The following is a 16,496-nucleotide window of genomic DNA, read 5'->3' as shown; positions in this document are numbered from 1 at the left end:
GGAGCTGTTCCCACCTGGGTTTTTGAGGGCCGGTTTTTGGAAAATTTTCCACAAAAACCAGGAACACTTACGGTCACATGGAGGGTTCCCGATTTTCTCCAAACCCAATCGGTTTTTTGGGAAACGCCATCCCCCTGTATTTTCACCAAACACCTTCATCTATCCTTGGATGGGCACACATGGCTATTCAAAGTTTTGATCGTTATAGTTATATCTCTCTCTCTCTCTCCCCCCCCCCCCCCCAGATTCCATTCCACTCACGAGACCCACCTTGCCTTTTTGGCTTGCAAACATGCATGGGTATGGAAATAAACACGGTTTTTCGTTATTTATTTTTTCATGGGAGATTTGAAAAACCCCTCATATGATTCAAAAGGATTTTTAGAAACTATTTTCATGATGTTGTTCCCCCACGAAACCAAGGCAGGAACAGCTCCTTGACATCCTTATGCAAAAAAAACAACTAACATAAAAAGCACAAGCTAATGTTCATGAAAAACAATTTTAGTAGCATATACAAAAAAAAAAAACTCAAAATTTTGAAAGGATTTTGTTACATCAAATTACGAATATTTACCATTTTTATAGCTAAAATTTGCAATTCTTTTGTAAAATTTGAAGGTCTTTTTTATGTTCTTGTGATCCATTTTACATTACACTTGAATTTTTCATTAGCATTGAGCAAGCTTAGCTGGCATTTCATTTAACAATTCTTGAAATGATAGAAAAGTTATGGCCTCTCTCAAATCGAGGACTAGAAACTATGGTGCTTGTATTGTATTGTGACAAATATTTTGTACATGAGTGAAAAAGCACTCCTTATTTTGGTTAAGATTCCCATCTGTTTTGATTTTTGTTTGGATCAAACCTACAACAACTCAAGTTTCAATGTTACTAAAAGTTTGAGATTTGAACTCCTTTGGATGGTTCTCCAACTAGCATGTTGGTTTTATGGGCATGGTTTTACTTATCTATATCAAATTGCACCACATCACGAGACATTGCTTTTTGTGTAACCTTAAGATTTGATAGTATATTTAAAGCCTTTATCATTTTGTGCAACCTTAGGATTTAATAGTGTACCCAAAGCCTTGTATCATTGCTTCAAATGAGAATATATGAACATCAAGCCATTTTACACTTCAATGTTAAACCTTACATGCTTGCAGTGCCATGATTACAAGTATTGGAATTTAGGTTTTGCATAGTTACTAACATTTACTGAAACTTGAAAGGTTAAACCTTAGGAGATTAGAACATGTTTTTCATCATCAACCCATCCTCAATAGTGAAAGAGGGTGGAAAGTTGATACAAATTATGAGTTTGTTTCTGCATAAAGTGCTACAAGAGCTTTAAACCTCCTCAAGACACTTTTGCATAAAGCTCTCAATGAGCGTTGGATGACTTAGGCAATAGATAAAGGAGAAGTTCCTACTTTTCAAAACTATTAATGCAATTGATGCTTTCCCATCTGTTCAATCAAACAAGAAGTGAACTTGAACATCAAAAGTGTTTGATTGTGCAAAATTCAAGGTATTTGGTTGTGCCAATTTTGATTCTAATATTTCCCTTTCACACATAGATACAAATCTCAACATGTGATGTTTATGATGAATAAGAAAGCTCGTTTACTTAGACAAGCACCCATACACCTGACCCTTTAACATAAAGATGTGCTTACAATGAACTTCATGATGGTCACGAAAGCTATCGTTAAATTTGACATTTTTCATGCATGGGTTGCACACAAGCATTGTGTTTTGTACATGTAAGCCACCATTTCATCAAGGAATGCGTTGCATCATGGTAAAAACCCAGAGGGCTAGTTGAGAGGATGTTTCACCAAGGAAATCATCCTCTATTAGTTAGCCACACAATGTGGTGCTCGAGGCACTCACCCAATTATCCATCAATCAAACCTAAAGGACACTCTCTAGCCTAGAAGACTCTTCATCACATTTGAGCTCCCCTTGGTTGAAGACGAGGTAATCTTATAAGTAGTACCTCACAAACTAACTCTACTAGGGTCAACCTTGAGCTTTGATGTGTTTATCTGTTATAGCTTGTTCATACAAAGTATATACATAGACAATATTTAAGATGTAATTTGGTGCACCATTAACTATATCAAGGTTACAAGAAGGTATCTAAACAAATCAAGTTTTACGATTAGATATTCAAAAGGCATCTTCCCTTGGCACTATAAGATGGTGTGAATATTTGTGCTTAGTAAAACTAAGGTTGTTCACATGATGGATTCACTTTTTGTACCAAAAAGTTATTACAACATATCTTGGAGTGGTTAGATATTATTTTAGGACTTGCAAAGCAAAGCTCCCTACTATAGATGATGTAAGTGTAGAAGTGTGCTTTCAAAAGCTCATTCACCACTCAAAAGATCATGTGTATGGTTAAACAAATATCGACTACAAAGTAGACATGTTTATTGAATGCTTTAATTAAATATTACAAGCCTATTATTTATGCATTTGGAGTTATTTAAAGTGTGTTAAGTGTATGAATGACAAAGTTATGGAATCCTATTGCTCATGAACAAAAGTTGCAAACTCCGCACCATAAAGTATGAAAAAGGAGGGGAAAGCATTTGCTAACTTCAATAGTGCAATCTTGATGCTTTGACATGAATATTGGTTTCCTCTTATTTTCTAACTTTAAGATGCATGTTATAGGGACTATTCATGTGATTGTTAGGAAGACATGTTATCTTGCTTTTTTGGTTTCGGTCCATCTCTTGTGATCTTCTAGTTTAGTAATTTCACATATGTGTCGGTAGAAAGCCTCCCTCTTTTAATGAGAGAAAGAGAAATATGTCACTCATTAAAAAAGAGTATTTTATGCATCTCTCATAGTATTTTTCTTTCATTAAAAAAGAGTATTTTATGCATCTCTCATAGTGGACTAACTTAGACCATCGCTTGAACTAAAAGCCCCTTAATAATTTAAGGCTTTAGAAATAGGGTTATAAGCAACCTTATAAGCATCATGAGAAGAATTCTTAAGCTACTTCAAAACACCATTGAATTCCTATGCAATGCTATCAAAGATTTATTGAACAACTCCAAATCCAAACCTTCATTCACCATGTATCAATAGGTTTCTAGTGAACCATATATGTTGCAGTGGAACAACTCTCAAATCACTCCTAATGTTAATAAAATCTTCATTAAAAGCCCATTGATAAACCAAATAAAACCTATTTGATTTTAATGTTTGAGACAAAGGCTACTTGTTGCATTAAGGTGGAGATCTTCTACCGAAAGTACCAAAATTCAAGGCACTCCTAGAAGACATGAAGCATTTCTTCTCTTTTTATTTTGCAAGAGAAATAAGTTGTGACTTAATGGACTTATCTATTGTAGAAGGTTTTTCGGCTATAATTTTTCTCTAAAACACGTTAGGTCACTGAGAAGGTGTGGTCATCCACACTCTTTTCACTTAGTGTGGGTGGACCTTCTTGCCCTCAAACTCTTACCTCCAATAGAATGGTTGCTTCTAAAGTGAATAAAGAATCTTATGATTGTCCTTTGGCAAAGTCAGAATGCCAAACTTTAACTACATGTGTGCCTTTCAATCATTTCAATTTCAAAATGTTATTTTGTGTTGCTTTTGTTAGTGTTCATATAAGTAAATTCATTTCCTTTTGTTGTCTTCTTATTCCTTATATTCGTAATATTTATTTTGTCCTCTCAACTTCTTCATATATAAAAAGCCCTCTACACATTAGGCTTTAAAATTCTAGGTGCACTTATTCATTCACAAGGTCCCATTTCTCCACTTTCAAGTATCCTTCATGAGTTCTTGGATTCACGTGGATAAACTCATAGCGATGGCAATGCTCTTCAAGTAGCATACATGATAAAGAAGGCTCGATGTATTCTAACCTATGGATTTCTCACAAGGCCATGCACTTTTGACAACCATACATTTTAGAAGGTTGTAGAGCAGCTAGGGCCTCCCATCTCTAAAACATCCACCTTATCATGGTTCATGTGCAACCTCAATTTTATCTCTCAAGTTCCTTTTCATATAGCATATGTATTCCTTTCTAAACATGAGGTCCTCCTTTTCAAATTTCCATGCTTAGGAGGGAAATAAAATATAGCTTGGTTGATTTGGAGCTATTTTAGAAACATCTAGGCCACTACATATATTTATAAACCAATTTGCCTAGCCTAGTGTTGCCAATTATACTTAGTATTCTCACTCTATGTGGTTTGCTGGCTAACAAAGCTTGTGAGGCTTCGTTTCATGGCTTTTGTAAGCAAAGGGAAGCAACTATGCTATCTCGTTGCCCTTTTTGCCAACAGGCAAAAAAGAAAAGCTAAGCTATGCTCATCACAAAGTCACATCTTAGTCTTGACACTACTAATGTGCAATCAATACCACAATATCATTGTCTATGCAAATTTCATATCATTTTTCATTACATAGTTTTATACAAATAGGATACATTTGACATAAAATTGAATCAAAACATAATCAAGAAACAAGCACATCACAAAAACTACACATGTAATGTTCCTATGTAATTGCTTTAATATATTCCATTGCTTATGCAATTTCTTTTAAAGAAAGGGAAGCATCCATTGTAAAATGTTATGACTCATAAATACATTGTAGAAATGATTATTTTAATCCCTTTGGCTTCACAAAAGTATTGATCTTAAGAAAATTTCCCTAGATTTAATGATTGAAAACGTTTTGTAATCAATCATCTTCTTTCTTTCACTTGCACTAGACCTTAATGTCAACTAGAAGGGGAGAAGGAGGGAAAGAAAAATAAATTTTCTTATTTAAAAAGCCAAAAATGGTAGCTTAAAAACATTTTTACTCTTTTTAGCAAGGAGAGAGGGTGTACAAGCACATGAAGGAGAGAGGGAGTCTAGGGAAGGGGAGTTGCAACTCTCCTTTTCCTATACTCTTCTCCTTGCAAACCCCCCCCCCCCTTCCCCCCCTTTTAAATGTCTTCCCCCACATGTCATGATACTCTTAACTTCTTTGTGGGGGGTGTGTGTGTGTGTGTGTGTGTGTGTGTGTGAGAGAGAGAGAGAGAGAGAGAGAGAGAGAGAGAGAGAGAGAGAGAGAGAGAGAGAGAGAGAGAGAGAGAGAGAGAGAGAGAGAGAGAGAGAGAGAGAGAGAGAGAGAGAGAGAGAGAGAGAGAGAGAGAGAGAGAGAGAGAGAGAGAGAGAGAGATCCTCATTTTGAGATCTTGCTTCATCTAGCTCTGACCTATAGCCTCACAATCAACTATAGCTTCCTCTCCCTCATCCTGTGATTCATTTGAATCAGCCCTTTTGATTCTCTACTAGTTGTAAGATCTATTCATTTCTATAATCAATTATCAATTAGTATTGATCCTCTTCTTCAATCATCATTAATGTTGGTTTTTCCTTATCTATTGCATGCCAAAATTAACATGTTCTTAGCCACAAAAGCTAGCAATGATTAGCCTGCCTTTCACCTTGCAATTATCATTATCAAATGTTCTAGATCTTTTAAAATAGACCACGGAGCTTGAGGGTTCATATACTTGAACTAGAAGATCAACCTAGAATCTTGAATTACCTCAACGAGGTCCATCCAATGGACTTCAACTTCACCCAATTGCATGGAATAGGTTTCTCCTTAATAAGTTAATTGTCTAGCATACATGAGATCTTATATTAAATCGCATACATGAAATGGTTAAGGATTTAGATGAAATGATTATTCATAGATTGATAAAGAAAGATCCAATCATGCATGGACTCGTACGAGAGAGGATTGTGAATAGGCTAATATGCCACATGTAAAGGGAAACACATTTGCCCACAAAGGAAATTGTGTAATTGTACTAAGACATGACATGTATATGTCACACTACACGAGCTTGACATTGGGAGCATTGGACATGGTCTTATTAATTCAAGAGTTCAACATACGCAACCCGTGACTAGCTCTCGCCTAGCCTACTCACCTAACGGATCCACGCAAGATATGGGAGAACACACTTACCTACACTTACCTTCTTTATTGTAGTCCAAGCATTAATTTTCCTTGTTCTCAATCCATGCATGCATGCCTTTACCCTCAATGTTGCTCCCTTATCATTGCAATGGAGAGGAGATGCCCTCAATGAGCTCAAGATAAGAAGAGAGGAAGATGGTTTCTTGCTCCACGTCCCTCACACTCTCAACTCATGCACTCTTGCTTGCCAAGACACTCACTATGATGGGATGGAGAAGAGAAGGTAGCGTGCATATAGTTTCACACTCTATGTTCCTTATTCTCTCATAAGCTCTCAACTCACTCTCTCAAGGTAACATTTGCAAGGAATCAAGAAGATAGTTTGCACACACATGAATAGCCTTTTCCATTAGTCCTCATCCTTTTTATACAAGAAATTAAGGGTTAGGATTTTCGCCATGTCTTTGGGGCATCTTGTCCCTTTTGTGGCCTTTCTGACCGATCATGGCTTCTATTCACGCTTCTAGAATTGATCTTTAACAAAAAATTGACTAATAGAAACAATAACTGCAAAGTATCACTGATTGTTACAACTTGTACAAGTAGGAGCTCAACTCTCAACAAAATAATAGCATAAAATATTACAAAATTGTTTCTTTAAAAAAAACTTATAGGCCTATATTCCTCCTTGTAGTTAACATATATCTCCTATCTTAGATGAGTGCTAGGCCCATGGCGGTTACGCTAAAGGCGTATGCTACTACTAGGAAGAGGTTCTAGGACATTTGATGAGGGATCCTAGTAAGAAAGCTTGGTGTGTTGTAGTAGAAGAATTGGGGGAGTAGGCTTAGAGTAATGGTGCTAAGAAACTCAATATTGGATAGGTTGTCTTTAAGAGAGAAGGAGTAGTGATGGTCAGTGCAAGAGGGATCATGATGGTTATAGGCCATCAATGTTGATGGGTCTTGGGGAGCTCCATTCTACATGTTAAGTCACTTGTGCTATTCATAGGGTATGTGTACCTTACTTGTTCTGTGGTTTGTAAACCTATAAGTGCAACTCAGAATTGGGTCTGACCCATTTGTTTTTTATGTCTTGTGTCGTGGGAAAGTGGGTTAGAGTGTTACTCTAGGTGTAATGAGGGTGCATCATGCTTTTCTGTTTTTCTCTTTGTTTTTCTTTTCTTGTTTTTCTTTTTCTCTCTTTTCTTTTCTCTTGTTTTTTTTCTTTTTTTAGAATATCATAAATAAACAAAGTATGAGTGACTAAATAAGGAGAACAAAACACTCAAGGAGTGGCTTGAGTGTACGATAAAGATATCTCTTATAGAGAAGATATTCTTTGATGGATTCACATAGCTATAGTGATGATGGGATGTGTGCACATGGCAAACCTACTATCCACCATATCCTCTAGTAAATAACTGAGCACACAATGTTAGTAGTAGTAGGGCTCGAAGGTGAAGGCAAACCATCACTAATTGATTAATTCCTATGTTGACATAAAAAAAGTAGTGGTGGTATCCTGTCTTCATAAGGTGTTATCGGTTGTTGTTGAAGCCTGATGAGGAGTCTAAGGTAATTATAGGTGGCGATAAAGAAAAGAGTAGGGCATTTAGTACATTCTTTTACAAAGCAACCAAAAGAAGGGACTATGTTAGCGGACTAGAATAAGTAGGTTTTGTTGACATGTGTCATCTTGATGTTAGGGATCTTTGAAAAATTATGCCTATCATGTTATTTCTCTTGGTACTCATGGGCATGCCTCCATGGGTAGGGGCAATAGAGGGGATCTACTAATATTCATTGCAATATTTTCAACTATCTGTACGAGCAGTTGTATTGTGCACAAACGAAACAACCTTCTCAATAATTTGCTCTCTTCATTAACCTTGAATTCAAACATGACGAAAGGGTTGGTCTCATAAATTTCATGGTATCTCTATATAGATTCTTCTAGGATGTCTTCCTTTGCTAGTGGTAGAAGCTTAGAGGGAATGGGGTGTTCAATAACCTTCAGGGAGATTGAGCTCTCAATGTTTGCATCATGGTTGAGTAGGCCTTATTTAGCTCCAAATCTTATTCTTCTTCTTCAATAGAGTGCTCTTCTAACTCCCATGTATCAAAAGTTGGTAGCCTAGGCATGTCCATAGGGGGTGTCATGACAGTGGGTGGCTCTATGTTGTTGAGGGGAGAGATTGGCATAGGCATGTCTACCTGTATGAGACCTATGGCTTTTAGATTATGCTCCTCATACCCTTTCTTTTTGAGATGGTGAAGTAAGTCTTCCTTGATATGTTATTTGTTCACTAGGGTGATCTCCTTGATTCTCTCCATGCTTTCCAAGGTGTTTGAGATCAATCCTAACTAAGCCTCGAATTCCTCTAAGTCATTAGTGTACAGGGTATGGGCCATTAATGTTATTTCTATAAAGAGTTCTTGTTACTTAGACATGGCAAACTTATAACCCTTCAACTGCATTTTGTACTAGCTTTCATTGTATAACACTACACCTAGGTCATTATAGAACTTCATCAAAGCTATTTTGTATCGCCTTCGTATTTATCTCTACTTGCTGCATAGCTCATGTTAGGCTATTAGAGATTGTTTCCTCTAACCTTTCATATGCATCCTTCCATTGGCCTGGTGCTTGTTGATGCTCTAATGTTTGTGTTTCATGCAATATGGTTTTAGCTTTCTCCTAGTTCACTCAAGAGAAGTCTTTGTCCATTTCTAGTTTATGTCCATGATTTTCTTATAGTCTTTCTATGTCTTTCTCCTTGACTCTAAGTGCCTCATTTGTCTATCAATTCTCAAAGTCCTTCTCTTGCAACATTGTGTCTTTTCATTGAGTTGAGACTAAAGGTTTGTCACTTATTCTTCTAATGCAACAAGAAACTTCTTATAAGCCTCTTGACTTTCATCCAATCTTTTTTGCAGGTCCTATCTTGCTAATATGAGTTCAGGTTATCTTTTTTTAGCTCCTCATATAATCCTTCCAAAGCTTGCACCTTGCTTATTGCACTTTGTCCTCCTATAGGTTCTCCACGAGTGCTTTTGGGATGATTCTTTTGGGCATGGTCTGTTATCCAAACTTGTTATTGTGGTTTCCTTTGCCTTAGTGAGCTCATCAACATGTGCTTTTACACTTCCCAACTAAGTCATTAACTCACAAATAGTTGTTGACTCAGATGACGAGGACTCATCTGAGACCTTCTCTTTCCCTTTGTGTGACTCTCCTTTCCTTGCCAAGATCTGCACTACTTGTTGAGAGATTGATTGGTCATTTTTGCACAAGATCTACTCAAGGGAAGCCTTAATTGCCTTCTCATGTTCCTTTTAGCTCTACTTCATTCTCACTTCCGGTTTTTTCCACTTCTTCCTTGATCTCCTTTTTGCAGCTCTATTGATCATTTGTTGGTCTTCTATTTCTCCTACGTTTGATTCTCCTAAAGATGATGAACTAAGCTTAATCTCTTCTCATTGTTTCTTCTTTCTTTTCTTTGGCTCATCAATATGGTTTGGGTTCTTTGCTTCCTCCCTTGGTCTCTTCTTCTTTTCTTAGTTGATATGCACTCCTGTAGTCTCCTATGGTGGTTGCTATTGGATGGCATAATATTGTACAATGGCATACCCATACTGATTGAAATCATTCACATCATTGTACTATCATAGTTGACAATACTATTGTGCGCCTCTATGTAATTGAGTTTCTAATTTTGATTAAGAGAACTTTATTTTCCTTGGTTAAGTATCAGTTACACATTCTAGCAAGAGGGAATTTAAATCTTGATTGTCAATATTCTTTGTTATGATATCTTCCAACAACCACTTGGGAACTCTAGCTGGGATGGTGATGGCTCTATTATAGGCGAAAAGGTGATGGAACAACCTCTTCTACAATGGCTTTAAACAAGATCCCTTTATTGTTATATGATGGTGTCATCCCACCTTTGTGTAGTCTTTGGTGTTTTGTGTGACCTAATATATTTACTTGATGTAGCTTTTATGCCTAGAGTTTCTTCTATCAATTGCAAGTTGAGCTTGAAGTTTATTGTCCTCTACACATACCTACCACCTTGTTTTATAGCATAAGAGATTCTATTGGATTTAGTAGGTGGATGATAGTTTTATATGAGAGTCAAGCATGCCATGAGGTGAACATTGGTATCCATGGCCCAAACATACTCGGCTAGACCACACTTGGTTATCAACTCCCTCATAGTTTGATATGTGTTGATCAACCTAACTACATTTATCGGGAGTTGAAATTGCATTAGTCCCATTCCCCACATGCTTACTCCTACACTACAAGATATAGACCTTATAGCGACGTTTAAAGCGACGAAAATACAAACAACAAAATTTGCCCCCGTCGTCGCAAAAAGCGTCGTTATTGACGACGCCGTAGAATCGTCGCTATATGCGTCGCTATATACGTTGCAAATGCGACGCATATAGCGACGCATATAGCGACGGTTACAGGGAATTTGCGACGCTGATAACGATGACAATAGTGACGCGTGCAATAAATTTGCGACGCAAATAGCGACGGTAACAGAGAAAAAAAAAATTTGTGGCAGGGCAGCAAGCTGCCCTGCCACATATAGCACTGTGTGCTGTATGAGAGCCATACAAAATAGTTTCTGCACTGCTGCATACAAAGCGTTTGCAAACAAAAAGAATGTATACTGAAATCATAAAACTGATAGATGAAATAAATACATGATATCGCATAAAATGCGATTGGTACAATCATAAAACAATATCACTAATACATAGAAAATGTCTACATAGATCGGGCGACTAAAAACTAAAGGTATGTGAGCTCTAAGGATCCAAGGGCGAGCTACAAATCGTTGTCCCCCGAAAGCTCTTCCCGCTGTAAAGGAGCATCAAACGGATTCTGCAGAAAAAGAAACAACATATCAATCCACCATACAATAATGCATTCAAATATCTCATGGTAACTACGGACAAGAAAGATGAGTGACTTACTGGGCCGCCGCGTCTATACAATCGGTCGATCAATGATCTGAGACCGTGCCTCTCTGCATATCGAGTCTCAAGGCCTTGCGGATCGCGATTTGTAATGGAGTGCTGCAAAGAAAACAAAATGCTAACTGTTAGAAACATGATTGTCAGTACAAAGAATATCTCAAAAAAACAAATAAGCAAAACAAAAGAGAAACTTACAAAGTCCTCTAAATATGTCCTGTGGCCGCCACTCCCAAGATGATGTACCGATCCGGCCTCGATTCGTGCCCTCGCCGCCTCCCGCTGCTAACTCCAACGTCCTGGTGAATTTGTAGCCTCCTCCCTCAGTCGGCGCTAGTCGTCTGCATCTAACCACTCGGGCTTTGGAGCCCCACTCTTGATTGCCTTGCGTGCGTCGGATCGTCTATGTGACATGTATGCATGCATGCAATCCATCATCCAGCCCGTAGAGAATCTATCCACTACGGCTGGCACCGGGAACTCCTCGTGCAAGGATGCTACTATGTACTCCTTGCTCCCCTCCGGTATGTTCCTCCAATGATCCAGGACGTTGTGCTGAAAAACTTGTTGGCACAACTCCCTCATGCGAGCTATCACCCTCCTCCCCTCATCATTCATGATGATGGCTCCTGACCTGCCATCCACTAGGTATCCATAATCCCTAGGAGTGTGCCTTGTATGGGCCCTCTCCCATCTCCGTCCACACTCCTGGGCATATCCAGGAGACCCCTGAACATCCGGTGTACCGACGGGGGTACCCTCTCCCGGAGTGCCACTCAAAGGGGTGCCACCAGAGGGGGTGCCACCAAAAGGAGTGCCACCAAAAGGAGTGCCACCAAAAGGCGTGACATCTGCCGACGGCTGCGCAAAAGCCAGAGTAACTGGAGTGGACGTCCCCACAGGTGTGACAAATCCTGGAGGTGACCGAGCTCCAGCTGAACGATGAGACGGAGACACCACGTCCGTGTCTCCACAGCAGCACCCCTTGATCCTCCTGCAGTCGCAGTCCCTCCCTCTGGCCCAAGTCGCGAGCGTCGAGATCGTCTGCTCGAAGCTGAAGCATCTGATCGCGCTGAAGCTGATCTAGTAGAGCGCCCTGACGAAGAACGAGACAGCTCCTGATCTGCAATCTCTCTGAATCTCGCGAGCTGATCTGGAGACATACGTGCCATCATCTCCTGAAACTCCTCATCGCTCATCCCTTGACTCATCCTGAAAATGTCGATACATGCACAGATAAAAAATAATGTTAGAATAATCAATTTAAACTATACAAAGCACATTAATATAAATCATTTTTGAAAAATCCCTCTTAAAATGCATATCTTATCTACCTTTATGGAAGATCTAAACAACGAATTGAGTAATACAATTCTCCAAGAATGAAGTATTCTATGGTCCCATGTTAATCTCCTGACACAACTCTGCATACACTGGAAGGTCGATAGACATGTCACCACAAAAGAACGAGTCTGCCTCGTTCTCAAAAAATTCTACGACTTCTGTATTTCCATCATTGTTAGCCGATGCGTGCTCCAAGCTTGCGGTGGCCTCCATCCCTTGTAATTTCGATCCCTCTATTTGCATATTTTCTTCATCTATGCTTGGAACATCGCTTTGATCGTATACTCTCGCACCTCGAGGAGTTGAAGGTATAACATACCACCATCGAGGTTGTCGGGGATTTGGATAGAAGATTACCTGTTCACAAACACTGACAAACCGTCTTCAAACCATTGTGACATAAACCATGTCGTATTACAATTAGCAAGCAAATGACTAGTTGTACCTGTTCACAATGGGCCGGCAACACAAAGGTGTCGCGCAAATCCATCCATTTTTTTTCGGAATCTATTTCGAGAAATCCAGATGGACCTCGTCGAACTGTTGCACCAGCTCCTCCAAGTACCACATTGAACCACTGCACATCGAATATTATCATGGAGAAGCTACGGTAATCCACCGTAATAATACTTTGCAAATTCCCAAAATACTCCATCTCATCCACAACTGTGTTCGGATCCGTTGCTCGTTGCCGGCTCTCTTGCTCAAACCTTGCCATGACACCACAGTCCATTGTGGAGCGCATTTTGTCAATACGCTCCACCCGAAAATGCCGTCCGTGCGACCACACTGCACTATATATTTTGTACTGCACATTGAAACACTCAAATTAGATGTAGCAAGCAAATTTAGATACGACACATTCTAAACCCCTCATTACCTTTGGACTACATCCCCTCGAGAACTCCCACTCCTCCATTGAGACCTCTGTCCCTTCGCTGGATGTTGCGGTCAAGGCTCCATGCAACCATCGTGTTGACATAAACCGCGGCATCTCCTCCATGCCTTCAGGATATCGAATCGGTCAGTGACGCGTACTGCGTCGGAATTCAGCTCGCGCTTCCTCTCGATCTTGCCTTGCAATCTGGTACTTGGCGAGCCACGTCTCCATGGAGGCATGGTGCAACATACAAAAGCGATTCACCTTCTCTTCCATTGAGGCATCCATTCTTTTTTCTACCCCATTTCCAACCACCACATCTCCAGTCAGCCTGTCATCGTCCTTCAACGTCCATAGCATTTCATTGTCTGGTTCCACCGTTGGTAGCCATTGTGAGATATGCACTAACGCCTCTGACACCAACCAACCTTCCGCCATGCTACCTTCCGGACGAGCTCGTTGTCGCACAAAGCCTTTCAGGGTTTTCATGAAGCGCTCCAGGAAGAACATCCATCGCGCATGGACAGGTCCAGCAATCTCCACTTCCTCCACAAGATGCACAAGAAGATGAACTTGTATCGTGAGCATGCTAGTGGGCAGGTATTTCTCAAAGAGACAGACCGTCTCAACTGCTCCCCGCCTTGCGGATTCAATAGAGGACGTCTTAATCTCTTTCTGTGAGATCCATTGCACCAAAGTCGACAGCTTGTAAATGGCCCCGCGAATTTCTGGAGTTAGGCATCCCGCGATCGCGATCGGTAGGACAAACTGCCACAAATGAGAAAGCATTAAGAATAATGGTCACTTTTCAAATTTCAAAATGTCCACGCTAATTAAAATCCATTCTGTTCACAAACCTGACATATCTTATGCCAATCATGGGATTTTAGCCCAGACATTTGGTCATCTTTAGAAAATGCGGACCTGAGAGAACGCATCATACCCGTCGGAGTGCGGATAGACTTGATTACTTGCTTCACAATGCGCTCTTCTTTGGTAGACAAAACCCAGGGAGCGCGAGGAAGCTGCACTCCCCCTTCAGCTCTCGACTGCGGCCAAAGCGCCTCCATCTTACCTACCTCCTTTAAATCCATTCATGACCCTATATTGTCTCTCTTTCCTGTGATGTGGTCCCATAGCAAGCTGCCCACATTTTTAAAAATATGCATGGGATCCAACAAGTGGTTGACCTGTAAGTGGGTCCAATATGGCAACTCGTAGAAAATTGAGAGCCATCGCATTCCATTTGGATGTGATTCCGGGTTTACCATTTTCAGATCGTACCAGCTTGCAGCGTTCATACGTGCTGGAGGCCGTCCAAGAAAACCTTCCCTGAGTTCATGATCCTTCGGCAAGAAAGCGACGTGTCCTTGATATACCATCTTCTTCATGGTTCGTGACCTTCGGGAGTCTAACTGTGGCCCACACAATGGACATGCATGATAACCTGAGGTAACGAGACCTGCAAGGCGATCCACGACCTAGTGAATACTTGATTGAATGAAATAAAACATAGATATTACCGGCGAGAACAAAGGTCTGCTCACCTGAGCACTCTCCCAATCCCGGAAAGTCATGCATCGTCCACATGAGAATGGCTCGAATGTTGGCTGACCGCCAACCATCGCGCCTGCTCATATCTTGCACTGTGACCCCCTCCTCCCACAAAATCTTAAGCTCATCGACTAATGGACGAAGATACACGTCCATATTTTTTACTTTGTAGCGGCCCGGGACGAGCAAGCTAAGGATGAGATGTCCTTTCTTCGTAGAAAGCCATGGAGGAATGTTGTAGTTGACAAGCACTATAGGCCACACACTGTAAGAAGTCGAGCGCAGACCGAATGGGTTCACACCATCCATGGCGAGACCGAGCCGAAGATTCCTTGGCTCTCGCGCAAAGCCTGGGAAGGTAGAGTCAATGTGGCTCCATGCGCGTGAATCTGCTGATATTCGTTGCACTCCATCCGTGGACCTATTCTGCACATGCCACGTTGTCAAGCTTGCCATGGTAGACGTGCGAAACATGTGGTTTATGCGGGGGATGAGCGAAAAGTGTCTGAGGACTTTTTGAGGGATGGTCTGCCCTTGCAAGTCCTGTCGATACCTGTGAGCACCACACTTTGGACATGTCTCCATAGTCTCGTATTCATCTCGAAACAATATGCAGTTGTTGATACATGCATGGATGTTATTGTAGTCCATGCCAAGCTTCCGTAAAACATGTCGCGCATCATCACAAGACTCAGGCATGGTGTTTGCAGGTGGCAATATATGATATTTCAATAACCTGAAAAAATCATAAAACACCATGAAAAATCCATCCATGTTTGCAATAATACTATTAAAAAAAAAACAATGAAGTCTGTGTGCAAGGTACCTGAATAACTCAGTCACACTCGTATCGCTCCAACCGTATTTTGCTTGCACACTTAAGAGTGCAAGCAATGTCTTCAACCGAGATACTTGGCACCCATCATATAATGGTATGGATGCTTCCTCTCTAAGCGGGTCAGATGTCTCAACATCCATGGGAATCAATGCATCGATCATTGCCTCCATCTCAGGCTCCAAGATTGTAGGCAAGTCGGGAAGGTTGTCTGTCTCCTCTGGCATTAACGGTATAGATGGGCCTTGCGAGTGGTCGATTGGCTCCTGCAATCCATCCATCGCACGTCCATGAACTCTTCTAATTGGCCGCAAAGGGTGCACTCCCCCTTGGGTCGAGACATCACCCCCCTGGATACAAAATTTGCCAACAAGACCCAATCTTATTGTGTATGGTTTTCAATTAGCTTGAGAGTACAATGCATGAAAAATGCTAACTTCAAATTACCGTTTGCTGAAAATCTGCAATCGCCTGATCAATGATCTCAGATTGAAACTCGCCAAATCGTCGTACGTGTTCTATAGACAATCGGCGTTTTCGTCTAATTGCCAACTTACATTGAGAGCAAGGACATGGGACATGCTGATTAAGATACGACTCGTGGTCTTGAACAATAGGACCTTCTTCGTTTGCCATCTTATCTACATTACAACAAACGAGGCTTAAATGGATAGCTTTATGGAGATGTACGTCAAGTTGCAAGTTGACCATAAACCTTGCATTGTATATAGTAGTTGAGAGATTTTCCGATGTTATATCTCGGCCTTGTATCATGCTCAACGATTTGTTTGTCCCGGTAGATAATTTTTTGTTATATCTCGGCTTTGAGTATAAGTAATCCATTTTAAAATTAATGCGCGCCATCTATGAAATTTTATAACTATAGTAATAAAATTTATTTCAATCAATTCTACTCAT

The sequence above is a fragment of the Lygodium microphyllum genome, chromosome 30, assembly GCF_053477565.2.
Source record: "Lygodium microphyllum isolate KBCC chromosome 30, Lygodium_microphyllum_v1.1.10, whole genome shotgun sequence".
NCBI classification, from domain to species: Eukaryota; Viridiplantae; Streptophyta; class Polypodiopsida; order Schizaeales; family Lygodiaceae; genus Lygodium; species Lygodium microphyllum.
The sequence above is the reverse complement of the archived record's forward strand: the minus strand, read 5'-3'. Positions refer to the sequence as shown.